General features: G+C 33.0%; 1 protein-coding gene across 3 annotated transcripts in view; it reads right to left on the bottom strand.

Moving 5' to 3' along the window:
* The window catches only part of LOC124354299 (E3 ubiquitin-protein ligase RBBP6), a 119,859-nt gene that overhangs the window by 41,987 nt on the left and 64,803 nt on the right, over window positions 1-13,069 (bottom strand). The window lies entirely within an intron of this gene.

Raw genomic sequence — 13,069 nt, 5'->3', positions numbered from 1 at the left:
CAACCTATTGAGTGATAGGTTCCAATGATCCTTACAAAAATCCCATGAATGGACAGGGACCATCATACAACTCATTCTTGTCTACATAACAATGAAGTTTCATATACAATTTAAAATCTAAGGATGGGTTTAATAGCAATATTTAAATACTAAGATTCTATATACCAAGTGATAATGCATATGCTGCGATAGTTAGTCTTTATCTTTTACTATGTCAATGTTAAAATGTCTAATGATTGAACTAAGTTGTTTTTACAAATTTATTTATCCTGAGATTATTTTGTTTCCATCATAGTTACCAATAAGACCAATGTAAAAACGTTTGCTAATGCTTAGTTAAATCCAATGAAGTGACATGCAGCATCGTCAAACTCAGTGTTGCCTGTATAGAAATAAAGCTTCATGCCAAATTTCAAGTCTATAAGTCAGTTTGTTCCTAAGATATGCGGACAGATAGACAGGCAATACAATTTTTCCAGCTCCTCAAGTGATCAGCATCTCTAATGCTCACAGCCTTAAGGTGAAATTAAATAATGAAATTAGAAGGAAACAAGTACATAAGACATGAAAATAAGCAAAATGTGCTTGGAAAATGAAACCAAAACAGGCCAAAATCGTCATTCCAATATTTGATTAAGTTGCAGATATGTCATAGACAAATTAAAACAACCAGGTTGATAAATTCAATATTGTGACTGTCTGTGAACTGATTAACCCTTTGAACGCCGATTTAAATTTAGTATTTTTTTTGATTACGCTCATTTAAGGTAAAAAAATGAAAATGAAAATTCCTTAAAGCTAATTTTTTAAATCATTCCTAATGACTAACAACACATAAAAAAAGTAAATTTTACAATAATGTAATACTTTCATTAAAATAACGACATTTTTTTAATAATAATGGAATATTTCAATAAAAATCAAATTCAATCAAATGGTTACAGAGTAATCAAATACATGTGATAAAAACTGGGCTATGTACATGAATATGAAAACAAATAAAGTGTAATATGCTGATCTTAATGAGTTTACAAGTTCTGATGATAGATTTAGTCAGTTGTATGGTAAACTTCGAAACACAAATCAGGATGAAGCCATGGGGTCTCGGGACATGACTTGCAGAAGTACATTGTCTCCTTTCGTAATCCATTTCTTGTACAAACAACACACCTCCTGGATCCTTGAGCTCTTTTCCCCATAAAATGTTGCTTGCTTTTTTCTTGAGGAACATTTAGAGTTGGTCTTCCACGCTTTCTTCGTTGCGTACGTAGATGTACTCTATCTGCTACCAAGTCGTTAACCAAACTTTTCCTAAAATCTTTATGGGTAAGTGGTTTTTTTCCAGCTGCTTCTTGAACATTTTTGTATAATAAGTAAGAGTTGACAATGACCACTTCTAAAAGCAAAAAAAAAAACCTTACGGTACCATTTCTTCGTACGCCTCATGAACTGATAAGACGCGATAAAATGGTCGCTTCTATCAACTGCTCCCATTCTTTTGGTATAGTCTGTTACTACATCTGGTTTAGGGGTTGGAGGATTATTTGGCCACTTACTTTGTACAAAGCTCATATTACGTCTGCTCCCTTTTCCCTTCGTACTCAACATGTGCACAACCCTTTTATCCTTCCAGGACAAGACCAATAAATCTCCTTTTCTTTTGGAGAGAATGTCTCCTTTCTTGAGCTTTTTACTATCAGCTTTCAAATTAGGAGGCATACCAACTCGGTTCGGCATAACAGTACCAGTTAAAACACACCCTAAATCAAGGAGTTCTTTAGCAAGTTCAGGGCTTGTGTAGTAACGGTCTGTATAAACTTGTAATCCTACATAAGGGTTTTTAGGATCTTTCTGCAAAATTGACTCACAAAGCACTTTTACGATTTGTGTAGTCTTGAGAAGGGTAGAATTAGGAATTAGGGTTTGCTTCCCATAATAAGGTATACAATAATTGTATATATACCCATTTGTACTGTCTGAAATTACAAATATTTTTATTCCAAATTTAGTGGGTTTCTGTGGACTGTAGACTCTGAAAGATACTTCTCTCTTGAAAGAAATAGTACTTTCGTCCACAGCTACATATTTACTAGTATTATAAAATAGACCACACTTTTCCCGTATGTGATCTACAAATGGCTGAATCAGGTATCCTTTGGGTTTTGCATCACTCTGACCTACTTCATGGTAGAAGTGAATGTTCCAAAATAGGTTCAGAAATTCATTTTTCGAAAAAACATCGCTGAAAAATGGGATTCTACTATCCCATTTTGTAGAAAAGTATGCCTCAATTGAAGTCAGTGGCATCAAACCCATGTTTATAATAATGCCAATAAAAGCTTTGAAATCACAAGATTTTATATCTACCCATTTGTTTAGTCGTGCATGAGGAGAGTGAGTGTTATCTTTTCGTTTGTTGGCATAAATATTGGTTTCATCACAAATAAATTGTACTATGTCATCATTCATAAATAATTCAAAATATTCTATGGGTTTGGTGTTGCTGTCAAAATGAGATGGTAAAACTGGACCATGATTCACATTATAAATTGGTATACTTTTAGATGGCCCAGGATCATCATTTGTAACATTGATCCATACAGATGTAGGCGTAGGTTGAGCATTATTGTGCAAGGTAGGACTTCTTACCTGTTGCTGACATAGGCCTAGGCCTAATACTTGTGGTTGTTGAACATTCACATCATCATTATCGTCACTGTCAGTATAATTGTTTAAAAGAGTATCACTAATATCATCTTCATCCACATCATTGTAAGCACTAGAAAACGTAGCATTCAAAACGTTAGCAACAAAATCGTCATAATCAGAATCGTCAGGGTGATGAGCCATAATTACACAACAGACAAAACAATAAAAACTTGATTTTAACACAGAAAACATGGTAACAATAACTTTTTACAACTGTTTGTATAAGGAATGACAAAGAAAGAACACTTCCCAAAGGCACGATGCGTGCTCCACTGACAGTCGGTATTGGCGGATAGTATCGTCATCGGCGTACAGACGGGAGAGGGAGAACAGCTGCCAGCAACAAAAAAATGTATTGTTTAGCTACTGCGGCCAGCTGACAGCTGCAACTGGATTATTTGGTCAAGCCAGTACATTACTTAGTATTGTGGCTTATATACTGAGCTTATAAACTTCATAAACAGTAATAAAATATATTTATATCGATCGGCGGATTATTTCGTCTTTGGCGTTATAAGACCTAAAAACATCGTGGATTATTTCGTCTACGGCGTGCTAAGGGTTAAAATGAAAACGATTTTTATTGAGAAGTGAATTTAGAACTATGAAGTCCTCTCTACCACTTAACCTCATTTTGGAAACCGTACAATGGACACAAACAAAGATCCACTGTTGATGATAACATACTGTACTAATAACTATCATTCAGTGATTGTATTTTTTCTATTTCTTATGTTCTCACATATACCAGCTGGGTGTACACTGTGATGAATCAGCTGGCTCACACAGCTACTTTTATTCTACCAAACAGATGTTGTTATTTCTTATTTACATGTATTACAAGTAGTAATTCTATGTTTTGGTGTTGTGAACATGTGTTTGGCGAGCTATTACTGTTATAACAATGGCTCGTACTTTCGCAATAGCTCTTGTGGTATTTGGGAACTTTTGTATGAACTTTTATTTTGCACTATTATTAACTAAAAGTAAAATTATTTGATAAAACGAGTTACAAGACTGAATAATCAAAAGTAAACATTGTAGTTTTACTATTTTGGAATGTTGCGATTTTGATCATTTGTACTTATTCTTTTCTTTTATTTTATCAATCAATTAATTCATTATTTTAAGACTTTTTACAAATATTAACAATGTCAGTATTGCAGCACAATACAGAGTCCAGATATACTTATAAATATACATATACTATAAATATTACAGATAAACTATTACATTTCAAATTCATACTTTTTTATAATTTGATATTTTTTTATGTTAAGGTGTAAAAGGGATTGTTAAAATAATGCCATCAATTAGTAAAAATAAACTACTTCAATTAAATGACAATTAAAAGGTTTAAACAATGGAATTAATCAGCTAAACTGAAATTAAACAATTAATAAAATATTTATAAATAAACTAACAATAACAACCAATAAAGAACAACAAGAGGTTTTAGACTAATTTAAAATAATAAGAAAGAGCAACTGTAAAGAGTTGAGACAAACAATATCAAGGAGTAAACAATTCTCATAAGCAATTTGACTAACTCCAAAAAACTCTGTAAAAAGGATTGACCAGTAACCACCTATAAAGCTTCTTTCTGAAGATTGAGTCAGGATATTTATCAATCAATGGTATTAATTTATTGAAAACTTTGAATGAAATTAATTGTTATTGTTCATGGTTTTACTAACCAAGATGGTTAAATTCAATTTCTCAATTATTTAGATTCCTCGTATTGTACTTATGAATATTGGATCTGTAGTCTAATTTATCTGGGTTTTTCATAATGTAAATCGAAAATATACAAATTGATTACTATAGGTATTTCCTGAGCTATGAAAAAAGCCTACAAGGGTTTAACCCTGAAATAATCCTTACAGCTTTCTTTTGAGCAGTTAAAATTTAATTTATCCTACTGCAATTACCCCTAGTATGAGACCATACCTTAGAATGGACTGGAAGTAGGAAAAATAAACAGTTCTTATATAGTTTTTAGGAACAAAAAACATGACGTCTTAATAAATGTTGTTCTTGACAATAATCCACATGTGTATCCCAACGCAATTTATTATCAAGGAAAACTCTTAAAAACATAACTTTACTAACCAAATCCTCGTCTTCAACATCCACTGGTCTTAAGCTAAACAGTATGTTTTTAGTCTTTTCTGTATTTAATAGAAATCCATTCGATATAAACCACTGTGATGCAACAGTCACTGTTTTATGAACAATTTCTTTTAGTTGATTTATGCTTTGGCTTATTTTTAAAAAAGTAGTGTCATCTGCATATAAAGTTGTTAATGTATTTAGTGAAAAAGGAAAGTCATTTATTGATATTAAAAACAACAAATGGCCCAAGACAGAACCCTGGGGGACACCCCATTTAACTTCTGCTGCTTCTTTTGACCATACCTCATAACGTACACTTTTCGAGTACGACCACAAAGGTATAATTTGAGAAATAAAAGTGGAACACCTTGCACACTGTAATATTTTAATTTCATAATAAGATCATTATGACTTACAGTCTGAATCGTACAAAGAATTCTATTGGTTTCTAGGAAACTCCTTACTTGATCTACTAAAACTTCAATAATTTTAGACAACACTGGAATCAATGAGACAGGCCTATAGCTCTCAGTTCTATCTGTTAGACCATTTTTATAAATGGAACAGAACTTTTAACGTTTTAAAATATTTGGAAATACTGCTTCGTTAAAACAAATGTTTATACTATCAGTTAACGTATTGATAAAGAAAAAAAATTTTCATTAAATTATTAGAAATGCCATTAATATCCTGACAATCAGAGTTTTTAAATCTCTTGACAGCTCCTAAGACCTCATCAACAGTCACTTATCCATTGAAACGCCCCATAATTATTGTGAGGATTGGAATAGTTTTCAAGCAGCTGATGTGGACAAATACTAACAGTGTCTATACTATTTTTATATTCTCTACAGAGCCAACAAAAAATACTAAAAGTTCCTGGTGGAATTTTGATAGTGAGTACATTATTTTTTATATATCTATATATATAAAAATGAATGTTTGTATGTTTGTCCTTTATGGAATCGTGAACTATTGGACCGATCATGATGAAAATTTGTACGTATATGTATTTTTCCACGGAGAAGGTTTATAAGCTATGCCCATCCCTTTCCCGATTAAGGATTCCGCCCCACTGGTTACAGAAATACCCATAAGAAATGCATTGCAGCAAACATATGTTAACGTCTTTTCAAATTTTTAATCAGCTGTTCTTTGTAAACATATATTACACTTATAGTTTTAAAGCATAGAGTAAGCTTAAGAGAAACGACAAATTTTGTTTAAACTGTTTTTGCAATCACTGTTAAACATAGACTTTACTATCCAGATAATACAATTCAAATTTGACGTAAAAATTCACCTTTAACTGCAATATTTATTTAATATAAACCATGCTCATGCTTGATCAGAAGAGTAATGCAGATATCATAATTACTATCTTACGTTGGCTACAAATATAAAGAATGTTATAAAATCAACCTTAGTTGTTTTTTTTGACAGAAGTATGGTTCTCAAAACTCCGTGTGTACATATTCTCTCGATCGAGACAACAAAGCAAGCTCAATCGTGGCATCGGAGATATAACTAATTTAATCTAAAATTTATTATAGTAAAAAAAAAAAATTTACTAAGTAATATAAGGACTTCGGTTCTTAAGATTTGCGTGCGAAGCCGTGGGTAACAGCTAGATAGAGGCAGGAATATGGTACATACCTTAATAATACGCCCAAGAGGCTCACGATGGAACGACTATCAATTATCTCAGCAATGTTTAGAATGTGATAGAAAAAGAATAAGTGAATATAGTGTACTGTTTTCAACGGGAAATTGCGTGCGAAGCCGCGGGCAACTTTTGCAAAAAATTATTGAAATGCGCAGCAAAGCGCGCCGGGCCCGCTAGTATATATATATATATATATAAAAAAAAAAATACTGTATTATTTTTTATTACAACCCAAGCAGCTTTACATTTATTTGTGCTTTCTTCAATAGTCTTAACATTGTAATTTAACTTAGCATTTCTAATAGATTGTTTATATTGTCTTTTCATACTGTCAAATTGTTGCTTTACGAGATTGTCAATAGTTGCTTTAAACAAATCATAATATGCAAACAGATTTAAACCTTATGCTCTTTTGGGTTTACTTAAAATGAAATGCTCTATCTTTTTTATGTTTTGTTTTTTTCTCTCACATCAGTAATCATAATTTTTGTACAAATCCAAAACATTGAGTTAACATTTTTTTCATGTTTTCAAAGCATGCAGTGACTACACTTAACCCTTTGACTGGTGGGTTTTTTCTCAATAAGAGTGCCCTAAAAAGTGAGTTTTAAAAAAATTTCAGATTTTTTTAGGTGATTTGTGTTTATTGCAGTATATATGTTACAAAAAACACTCAATTAAGGGTTTTTGAAGTTTTTTGTGTATTTGTAAAGAAAATAATCTATTTATGCAGTTATATTATATTATATTTACAAAATATGAGAATAAACAAAATATTCAGCATTTTCTCATAGACAAACTAAGGTACAGGTCAGGTTACAAGTTAGTAACAGTACACAAGTCTCCTCAGAAATCTTTGATGGTATGCAAGGCACGAAAACAGTTGGACATACAAAGCGGAATGTCGCAATCCTGGCACATCGGCATTGTGCATTCTGTAAAAACGAAATTATAACTCCTATCTTACACATTATCAATGCCTCGCTATATCAAGGTCACTTCCCAACAAAACTTAAGATAGCCAAGGTGATACCAATACACAAAAAAGGGAGAAGAGACGAAGTGTCAAACTACAGACCTATTTCGCTATCTCTTCTACATCTAAATTTATTGAAAAAATAGTGTTTGAACGTTTGATACATCATTTACAAATTAATGACATCCTGACAAGTAGGCAACATGGTTTCAGGAAAGGAAAGTCGACCGTAACAGCTATAGTGGAAACAGCAGAATCTATATTGGACGCTCTTGAAGAAAGGAAGACTGTGTCAGGAATTTTTATGGACTTGTGCAAGGCTTTTGACTGTCTCAGTCATGACTCAATTCTTCTGAAACTTGATTCCATGGGCATTAAGCATACAGCAAAAAATTGGTTCACAAACTATCTAAAGGGTCGCAGTCAGTTAGTTGAGTTAAAACACACTGATCATGGAAGATCTACCACATCAAAATCATGCATTCTACCAGTGACTAGAGGGCTACCACAGGGTTCAGTTCTTGGCCCCCTCTTATTCATTTTATTTACAAATGATTTGCCAACTTTCATTGAACCACACAGTCATTCAGATATGTATGCTGATGACACTGTAATTCTCACAGCTAATAAATCAGTCCAGTCCTTAGAAATAGATTCATACATCAGCATCAACTCAGCTCTGGAATATTGCCAAAGAAATGATCTTGTTTTTAATGAAGGCAAAACAATGCAACTCAGTTTTGGCAACAAAAGAGAAAAAGTCTTCTATATTCCGGATCTACAGTCAGCCACATCAATCAAACATCTGGGAGTAAAGTTTGAAATAACTTAACATGGTCAACAAATATTAATGATCTGTGCAACAAACTGAGTAGAGCTCTTTTTGCAATTAGAAGAACTAAGGCTATCAGCTCAACTGGTACTGCCAAGATTGCCTATCAGACTCTTTTTGAAAGCCATTTTAGATACGGAATTCTTGTTTGGGGTGCTTTCTCAGCAAAGAATCTTAAACGGGTCTTATTATTGCAAAAAAGAGCTCTAAGAATTATGGCCTGTTTAAAACCCCTTGATAGGTGTAGACAGGTATTTAAAGAATGGAATATACTGGCCGCTGTAAGTTTATACATACAAGAAACAGTTCTTAACGTAGTTAGAAGGAAGGTGGAATGGAACAGGGACCTTCATCACTATAACACAAGACATCGTAACAACTTTACCCAGTCACCACAGGACATATTTTGAGAAAAACCATCATATGTGGGGGCTAGATTCTTCAACAGTCTTCCAGATGAAGTAAAGGAAGAAGAATCAATAAAAGTGATGAAGAAACTGAATCAGTGGCTGCTGAACAGACCTTTTTACAATATAAACGAATTTTAAATTGGACAGACATTTTCCCTTAGATTATTAAAAGTTATTAATATAATATTAATTTATTGACAATGGCATGCTCTCTTAGACTTATCCTTCTTATCTGCAGCAGGGATGGTGGCAGGAAAATGCCGAGCAGTAAGTCACAGGGGAGCATCTTAGCCAAAAATTTGTAAGTCTTTCTCGCACCATTTTACGAAATCAGTAATTACATAAACATCCACGTTTATTTATTCATGGTAAACACAACAAAACATTTACAACCAAGGCAACTGGTAACAGAAAAGTGAGGTTACTTGTATTCACTACACAAACAGAAATAGAATCAGCTGCTTACTTGGAACAACTGATTGAATACCGCCATATGGCCTGAATGCTGTCAATTGGGTCTGAAATAAATAAAAGAGCAACTGCGTTCTAGTGGGAACGATGAAAACTACTTGAAACTGTTTCTTATTTATTCCGCTAGATCACATTCGTATTCAAGTGAGAGATTATTCATCATGAAACATTATTATGAAAACTGTTTAGTGTCATATCGTTTGCCACATGGCTATCGGGATTACTGCAGAAGGGACGTAGGGCGCTCCCGAATCCGTTGCGGGATTATTAATCAAAGGGTTAAAATGCCTGAATACTTATTATTCATAAGGAAAATTCCTGAATGAAATGTTATGTAATATAATAATTTTATATTAGACATATGATGATAAAATAAATATAAGCCAAAGTCCAAGGCACAAAAACACAATTGCCAGTTCCAGGGTTAAGCTATTTTCTATTACTGAAAAGATATAAAAACACATTACTGCTCATTTAATATTTTAATTCTTTGAGTGCCAAGCACATTTTTTGGTGTTTGTGTAGTGTCCAAATAATTCATAACTTACAAAAATAAATACAATGAGAAAATTTATATTTATTATATAGAGGGAAAGTAGGCTACAATTTTTATTTAATGCTAAAAGATATTAAAAATTTAAAATAAAACATAATAGAAATGAAAATTAAATTTATGTTTTAAAACTTTGGATTGCAAAAAAATATAATTTTATGATATTAATTTATTTGTAAGCATATGTTTATTATGTACATAGGAACAAATCTACCAAATTTCATAAAGTAAGTATTTGTATAACTGAGTTTTGATTTTTTAATATTTGGTATATATGCAGTGTTTCACACAAAGTAGTTCATAACTTTTTCAAAAATAAACATAATGGGATGATTTTTAATTTATTTTGTTCGGGCAAAGTAGAATAAGACTTATAATATTTATTAGGTTGATAAAATCTGTTGAAATTTATAAAATAAAAAATTATACAAACAAATTTTATTTTTACATGTCAATGAAGATAAATTGTAATTTTTTGAATCTTAAATACATTTGTATGCAACTTTGTTTACTGTTCCCTAAGTAGGTAGGAAAAAGTATATTTTACCAATTAAAAAAAGGTACATATCTGTAATAACGAGTATGTCATTTTTATACATTAGTACAAAATATTAAAAATCTGCACTCGCATAAAAGTTGTCTCTCATATTTTGGTATACAGCTTTTACCAGCTGTAACAAATGATAGATAATCTATACAGGGTGTACATAAAGTCCTGCACTGGTATAATATTTTCTAAACGATAACAGATAAATGAACAAGATTTGGTACATCAATACTACACCTAAAAATCTACTTTTTGAAGGAACTATCAGTTTTCTGTAATATCATGGGGACGTCCCGCAAGGAGTCGGAAGGAAATCTGAAATAGGAGCATAGGTCAATATGCACATCATTTTAAAGGGCTTATCTAGCAGAGTTTAATGCCGCAAACGCACTCAAAAAGATTGATCCAGTACAAAATGGCGGCTGTTCAAAGGTTTTACTTGGTTACATTTCATTAGTAGCCATAACCCCGGTTAAAGCAAAAACTGCAACCAAACGAATACTGCAGATAAATACTACATTATGATTGTCAGTTGTTACAGAAGTGAATTATGACGTAGGTTATCCTCAAGGGGTACAAATATGGTCCTAATATATTGATAACGGGGAAAACCTGATAAAACAGTAACAATTTAAAAAGCTCTTATCTTTGGGTCGCAGTTTGGACTTTCCAATTAGCCAGTCTATTCATAGTAGGCTATTCTAGTTTTCTTGTTTTAGTAGTGCTGTCCAACCTTTCTATCAGTGCACTTTAGTACAAAAAGAGTTTGTCGTATTGCTTTTAGTTCTTCAACTACACTATGTTGCTTGACGAACGTGAACGTATAACACTTCTTATGATGGTTGGTTGGGGAAACAACGGACGATCACACGAGGAAGCATGCCATTTATTTCATGACTACTTTCACGAGAGGCAGCCAATTTCTAGAACAACTGTAGGGAGAACTGTTCAAACGCTTTATGGAAACAGGAAGTGTTTCCGATCGTCATAGGACAGGAAGGCCCGCTACTGCGACAAACTGAAGGCAACTCTTTAGATGTATTGCACTCATTTATTGAGAATACGCAAGAGTCCCTACGCTCAGCAACACAAAATCATGGACATCTCTGTTACGTCTGTTAAAAAGATTCTGAAAAGGGTCTAATTTTAAGCCTTATAAAGTTCATTTGGTGCACGAACTCAACGAAGTTGATTTCGATCGACGTATAGAATTTTGTGAAAACTATGATGGCCAAAATAGATTGCAACGAAATTGATGGAAAAAAATATTGTGTTTTCAGACGATTGTTCATTTATGCTGAATGGAAGTGTAAACAGGCACAATTGCCGTTACGTACTAGAGTAGCGAAAATCCTCACTGGATGCGGGAAGCACATACGCAGTATTCACTAAGGTGAATGTCTGGCTTGGTGTGATAGGTAACCCAGTTGGTAGGTCCTTTCTTTATTGAAGGAAATTTAAGTGCAATATCATATTAACGTTTGCTAGAAAATGAAATTACACCAGCACTTCGAAACATGTTTGGAGAACATTACCAGAATATCTGGTTTCAAACAGGACGGAGCACCCCCACACTACGGCATTGACGTAAGAGCCTATTTTAAACACTGTTACCAATATATTAGGACCAAATTTGTAACCCTTGAGGATATAACCTACGTCATAATTCACTTCTGTACAACTGACAATCATAATGTAGTATTTATCTGCAGTATTCGTTTGGTTGCAGTTTTGCTTTACCGGGGTTATGGCTACTAATGAAATGTAACCAAGTTAAAACCTTTGAACAGCCGCCATTTTGTACTGGATCAATCTTTTTGAGTGCGGTTTGCGGCATTATTAAACTCTGCTAGATAAGCCCTTTAAAATGATGTGCATATTGACCTATGCTCCTATTTCAGATTTCCTTCCGACTCCTTGCGGGACGTCCCCATGATATTACAGAAAACTGATAGTTCCTTCAAAAAGTAGATTTTTAGGTGTAGTATTGATGTACCAAATCTCTTGTTCATTTATCTGTTATCGTTTAGAAAATATTATACCAGTGCAGGACTTTATGTACACCCTGTATATATTTGATTAATTATATATAAAATGAGAATAAGTACAATGTCATGAGTCAACATTTGGTAACAGAATAATAAATATTCAAAAAGCTGATCAGCCCTTGGCACTTATCAGGAAAAACCTGTGGGCCGATCTCATCAGCTCTAAGAGTTAAATTATACACAAAATTTATTGGCCAATTACGAATGACCACAGCCAAAAATACTTTCAAAGATATATAATATCCAAAATTGCTAAAGTTATTGTTCTGAAGACATTAAAAAAAAATAAGAGAAGTTACAACAGAGCGAACAACTTATAGGTTGTAAGTGGTCTAAAATGTTTACAGCATTTACATAATACAGTAGAGTCTCAATAATTCGAGCCCCAGTAATTATTTAATTCTGGAGATTCCGTGTAATCCAGGCACCTTATAGTAAAAAATGTAGATTGTTTATTTAAATCAGTAAAGTAGTTCGTGTCAATTGCCTCTAAAGAAGAAAAGGCAGCCCTAGGACCTAAAAAATCAAAAGAAGGAGTCTCAGTGTCAGATGCTGCAATTGCTAGTGGTGGCCACAAATGGTCAAAGGTAAATCTGCAAAACCTTGGGCCTTAAAAAATACCTTAAAAGTCTGCTTTGACCATAACTTATACAAATAAAAAATCTGCATGGATGGGAAAAACAATTTTTAAGAAATGGTCCTTTGAAGACTTTGTGCCAGGAATGAAAAAATATTTAAGGAA

This window comes from Homalodisca vitripennis, chromosome 2 (assembly GCF_021130785.1).
Source record: "Homalodisca vitripennis isolate AUS2020 chromosome 2, UT_GWSS_2.1, whole genome shotgun sequence".
NCBI classification, from domain to species: domain Eukaryota; kingdom Metazoa; phylum Arthropoda; class Insecta; order Hemiptera; family Cicadellidae; genus Homalodisca; species Homalodisca vitripennis.
Note: the sequence above shows the minus strand (reverse complement) of the source record. Positions and strands in the feature narration are given on the sequence as shown.